The following is a 6,514-nucleotide window of genomic DNA, read 5'->3' as shown; positions in this document are numbered from 1 at the left end:
ACGGTCCATGGCTGTGGGAATAGACTCTATCTTTCACACGGTCCATGGCTGTGGGAAAGACTTTATGTTTCGCACGGCCCGTGGCTGTGTGGTAGACTTTATCTTTCATACAGTCGGTGGCTGTGGGGTGGACTTTATCTTTCACACGGTCCGTGCCTGTGGGGTAGACTTTATCTTTCACATGGTCCGTGGCTCTGGTATAGACTTTATCTTTCACACGGTAAGTGGCTGTGTGATAGACTTTTTCACACGGTCCGTGCCTGTGGGATAGACTCTATCTTTCACACGGTCCATGCCTGTGGAATAGACTTTATGTTTCACATGGTCCCTGGCTGTGGGAGTAGTCTTTATCTTTCACACGGTCCGTGGCTGTGGGAATAGACTTTATGTTTCACAAGGTCCGTGGCTCTGGGAATAGAATTTATCTTTCACATGGTCCGTGGCTGTGGGGTAAATTTTATCTTTCATACGGTCCGTGCCTGTGGAACAGACGTTATCTTTCACATGGTCCGTGGCTGAGGGATAGACTTTTCACACGGTCCGTGGCTGTGGGATGGACTTTATCTTTCACACGGTCCGTGCCTGTGGGATAGACTTTATCTTTCACACGGTCCGTGGCTGTGGGATAGACTTTATCTTTCACAAGGTCGTTGGCTGTGGGAATAGACTTTATCTTTCACACGGTCCGTGGCTGTGGTGTAGACTGTATCTTTCACACGGTCCGTGGCTGTGGGATAGACTTTATCTTTCACACGGTCCGTGGATGTTTGGTAGACTTTATCTTTCACACGGTCCGTGGCTGTGGGCAAGACTTTATGTTTCACACGGTCCGTGGCTGTGGTGTAGACTGTATCTTTCACACGGTCTTTGGCTGTGGGATAGACTTTATCTTTCACACGGTCCGTGGATGTTTGGTAGACTTTATCTTTCACACGGTCCGTGGCTGTGGGCAAGACTTTATCTTTCACACGGTCCGTGCCTGTGGGTTAGACTTTATCTTTCACACGGTCCGTGGTTGTGGGATAGACTTTATCTTTCACACGGTCCGTGCCTGTGGGATAGACGTTATCTTTCACATGGTCCCTGGCTGTGGGATAGACTTTATCTTTCACACGGTCCGTGGCTGTGGGATAGACTTTATCTTTCACACGGTCCGCGCCTGTGGGATAGTCTTTATCTTTCACATGGTCCGTGGCTGTGGGGTAGACTTAATCTTTCACACGGTCCGTGGCTGTTTGATAGACTCTATCTTTCACACGGTCTGTGTCTGTGGAGTAGACTTTATCCTTCACACGGCCCGTGCCTGTGGGGTAGACTTTATCTTTCACTCGGCCTTTGACTGTGCGGTAGACTTTATCTTTCATATGGTCCGTGGCTCTGGGAATAGAGTTTATCTTTCACACGGTCCGTCGCTGTGGGATGGACTCTATCTTTCACACGGTCCGTGCCTGTGGGATAGACTATATCTTTCACACGATCCGTGGATGAGGGAATAGACTTTATCTCTAACACGGTCCATGCCTGTGGGATAGACTCTATCTTTCACATGGTCCGTGGCTGTGGGATAGCCTCTATCTTTCACACAGTCCATGGCTGTGGGAATAGACTCTATCTTTCACACGGACCATGGCTGTGGGATAGACTTTATCTTTCACACGGTCCGTGGCTGTGAGGTAGACTTTGTCACACGGTCCGTGCCTGTGGTAGTAGACTTTATCTTTCACACGGTCCGTGCCTGTGGGGTAGACTTTATCTTTCACATGGTCCGTGGCTCTGGTATAGACTTTATCTTTCACACGGTAAGTGGCTGTGTGATAGACTTTTTCACACGGTCCGTGCCTGTGGGATAGACTTTATCTTTCACATGGTCCGTGGATGTGGGATAGACTTTTTGACACGGTCCGTGCCTGTGGGATAGACTTTATCTTTCACACGGTCCGTGGCTGTCAGATAGACTTTATCTTTCACAAGCTCCGTGCCTGTGGGATAGACTTTATCTTTCACACGGTCCGTGGCTGTGGGAATAGACTCTATCTTTCACACGGTCCGTGCCTGAGTGATAGACTTTATCTTTCACACGGTCCGTGCCTGTGGGGTAGACATTATCTTTCACACGGTCCGTGGATGTGGGGTAGACTTTATCGTTCACTCGGTCCGTGGCTGTGGGGTAGAATTTATCTTTCACACGGTCCGTGCCTGTGGGATAGACTTTATCTTTCACACGGTCCGTGGGTGTGGGATAGACTCTATCTTTCACACGGTCGTTTCCTGTGGGATAGACTCTATCTTTCACACGGTCCATGCCTGTGGGATAGACTTTATGTTTCACATGGTCCCTGGCTGTGGGATAGACTCTATCTTTCACACGGTCCGTTACTGTGGGATAGACATTATCTTTCACACGGTCCATTGCGTTGGGATAGACTTTATCTTTCAGATGGTCAGTGCCTGTCGGATAGACTTTATCTTTCACATGGTCCGTGGCTGAGGGATAGACTTTTCACACGGTCCGTGGCTGTGGGATGGACTTTATCTTTCACACGGTCCGTGCCTGTGGGATAGATTTTATCTTTCACACGGTCCGTGGCTGTGGGGTAGACTTTATCTTTCACACGGTACGTTGCTAGTTAATAGAGTTTTTCTTTCACACAGTCCATGGCTGTGGGAATAGACTTTATGTTTCACACGGTCCGAGGCTGTGGGATAGACTTTATCTTTCACATGATCTGTGGCTCTGGGATAGACTTTATCTTTCACAAGGTCGTTAGATGTGGGAACAGACTCTATCTTTCACACGGTCCGTGGCTGTGGGATAGACTCTATCGTTCACACGGTCCGTGGCTGTGGGGTAGACTTTATCTTTCACACGGTCCGTGGCTGTGGGGTAGACTTTATCTTTTACATGGCCCGTGGCTGTGGGGTAGACTTTAATTTCACATGACCCGTGCCTGTGGGGTAGACTTTATCTTTCACATGGACCGTGCCTGTGGGGTAGACATTATCTTTCACACAGTCCGTGGATGTGGGGTAGACTTTATCTTTCACACGGTCCGTGGCCGTGGGGTAGACTTTATCTTTCACACGGCCCGTGGCTGTGGGATAGACTTTATCTTTCACACAGTCCGTGGCTGTGGGATAGACTTTATCTTTCACATGGTCCGTGGCTGTGGGAGTAGTCTTTATCTTTCACACGGTCCGTGGCTGTGGGAATAGACTTTATGTTTCACAAGGTCCGTGGCTCTGGGAATAGAATTTATCTTTCACATGGTCCGTGGCTGTGGGGTAGATTTTATGTTTCATATGGTCCGTGCCTGTGGAACAGACGTTATCTTTCACATGGTCCGTGGCTGTCGTAGAGACTTTATCTTTCACACGGTCCATGGATGTGGGATAGACTTTATCTTTAACACGGTCCGTGCCTGTGAGATAGACTCTATCTTTCACACTGTCCGTGGCTGTGGGATAGACTCTATCTTGCACATGGTCTGTGGCTGTGGGAATAGAGTGTATCTTTCAAACGACCCTGGCTGTGGGGCAGACTTTATCTTTCACACTGTCCGTGGCTGCGGGGTAGACTTTACCTTTCACACGGTCCGTGGCTGTGGGGTAGACATTATCTTTCACAAGGTCAGTGGCTGTGGGGTAGACTTTATCTTTCACACGGCCCGTGCCTGTGGCATAGACTTTATCTTTCACACGGCCCGTGCCTGTGGGGTAGACTTTATCTTTCACACGGTCCGTGGCTGTGGGAATAGACTTTATCTTTCACACGGTCCGTGGCTGTGGGAATAGACCTTATCTTTCACACGGTCCGTGCCTGTGGGATAGACTTTATCTTTCACACGGTCCGTGGCTGTGGGATAGACTCGATCTTTCCCTCGGTCCATGCCTGTGGGATAGCCTCTATCTTTCACACGGTCCGTGGCTGTGGGAATAGACTTTATCTTTCACACAGTCCATGCCTGTGGGATAACCTCTATCTTTCACATGGTACGTGGCTGTGGGATAGCCTCTATCTTTCACACGTTCCGTGGCTGTGGGAATAGGCTTTATCTTTCACACGGTCCGTGGCTGTGGGGTAGAATTTATCTTTCACACGGTCCGAGGCTGTGGGAGTAGACTTTATCTTTCACACGGTCCGTGGCTGTGGGAATAGACTTTATCTTTCACATGGTCCGTGGCTGTGGGATAGACTTTTTCACACGGTCCGTGGCTGTGGGATAGACTTTATCTTTCACACGGTCCGTGCCTGTGGGATAGACTTTATCTTTCACACGGTCCGTGCCTGTGGGATAGACTTTATCTTTCACATGATCCGTGGCTCTGGGATAGACTTTATCTTTCACACGGTCGTTAGATGTGGGAACAGACTCTATCTTTCACACGGTCCGTGGCTGTGGGATAGACTCTATCATTCACACGGTCCGTGGCTGTGGGGTAGACTTTATCTTTCACACGGTCCGTGGCTGTGGGGTAGACTTTATCTTTTACACGGCCTGTGGCTGTGGGGTAGACTTTATCTTTCACATGACCCGTGCCTGTGGGGTAGACTTTATCTTTCACACGGACCGTGCCTGTGGGGTAGACATTATCTTTCACACAGTCCGTGGATGTGGGGTAGACTTTATCTTTCACACGGTCCGTGGCCGTGGGGTAGACTTTATCTTTCACACGGCCCGTGCCTGTGGCATAGACTTTATCTTTCACACGGCCCGTGCCTGTGGCATAGACTTTATCTTTCACACGGCCCGTGCCTGTGGCATAGACTTTATCTTTCACACGGCCCGTGCCTGTGGCATAGACTTTATCTTTCACACGGTCCGTGGCTGTGGGAATAGACTTTATCTTTCACACGGTCCGTGGCTGTGGGAATAGACCTTATCTTTCACACGGTCCGTGCCTGTGGGATAGACTTTATCTTTCACACGGTCTGAGGCTGTGGGATAGACTCTATCTTTCCCTCGGTCCATGCCTGTGGGATAGACTCTATCTTTCACACGGTCGCTGTCTGTGGGAATAGACTTTATCTTTCACAAGGTCTGTGGCTGTGGGGTAGACTTTATCTTTCACACGGTCTGTGGCTTTGGGATAGACTTTATCTTTCACACGGTCCATGGCTGTGGGAATAGACTTTATTTTTCACACGGTCCGGGCCTGTGGGATAGACTTTATCTTTCACATGGTCCGGGCCTGTGGGATAGACTTTATCTTTCACATGATCCGTGGCTGTGGGATAGACTCTATCTTTCACACGGTCGCTGGCTGTGGGAATAGACTTTATCTTTCACAAGGTCTGTGGCTGTGGGTTAGACTTTATCTTTCACACGGTCCGTGGCTGTGGGATAGACTTTATCTTTCACACGGTCCGTGGCTGTGGGCAAGACTTTATCTTTCACATGGCCCGTGGCTGTGGGGTAGACTTTATCTTTCACACGGCCCGTGCCTGTAGGGTAGACTTTATCTTTCACACGTCCCATGGCTGTGGATTAGACTTTATCATTTACACGGTCCATGGCTGTGGGGTAGACTTTATCTTTCATACGGTCCGTGCCTGTGGGAATGACTCTATCTTTCACACGGTCCGTGGCTGTGGGATAGCCTCTATCTTTCACACGGTCCGTGGCTGTGGGAATAGACTCTATCTTTCACACGGTCCATGGCTGTGGGATAGACTTTATGTTTCACAAGGTCCGTGGCTCTGGGAATAGAATTTATCTTTCACACGGTCCGTGGCTGTGGGCAAGACTTTATCTTTCACATGGCCCGTGGCTGTGGGGTAGACTTTATCTTTCACACGGCCCGTGCCTGTAGGGTAGACTTTATCTTTCACACGGTCCGTGGCTGTGGGGTAGACTTTATCTTTCACACGGCCCGTGGCTGTGAGGTAGATTTTCTCTTTCACACGTCCCATGGCTGTGGATTAGACTTTATCATTTACACGGTCCATGGCTGTGGGGTAGACTTTATCTTTCACACGGTCCGTGCCTGTGGGAATGACTCTATCTTTCACACGGTCCGTGGCTGTGGGATAGCCTCTATCTTTCACACGGTCCGTGGCTGTGGGAATAGACTTTATCTTTCACACGGCCCGTGGCTGTGGGGTAGACTTTACCTTTCACACGGTCCGTGGCTGTGGGGTAGACTTTACCTTTCACACTGTCCATGGCTGTGGGGTAGACTTTATCTTTCACACGGCCCGTGGCTGTGGGGTAGACTTTACCTTTCACACGGTCCGTGGCTGTGGGGTAGACTTTACCTTTTACACTGTCCGTGGCTGTGGGGTAGACATTATCTTTCACAAGGTCAGTGGCTGTGGGGTAGACTTTATCTTTCACACGGCCCGTGCCTGTGGCATAGACTTTATCTTTCACACGGCCCGTGCCTGTGGCATAGACTTTATCTTTCACACGGCCCGTGCCTGTGGCATAGACTTTATCTTTCACACGGCCCGTGCCTGTGAGGTAGACTTTTTCTTTCACACGGTCCGTGGCTGTAGGAATAGACTTTATCTTTC

Source organism: Cervus elaphus, chromosome 1, assembly GCF_910594005.1.
Source record: "Cervus elaphus chromosome 1, mCerEla1.1, whole genome shotgun sequence".
Classification (NCBI taxonomy): Eukaryota; Metazoa; Chordata; class Mammalia; order Artiodactyla; family Cervidae; genus Cervus; species Cervus elaphus.
Note: the sequence above shows the minus strand (reverse complement) of the source record.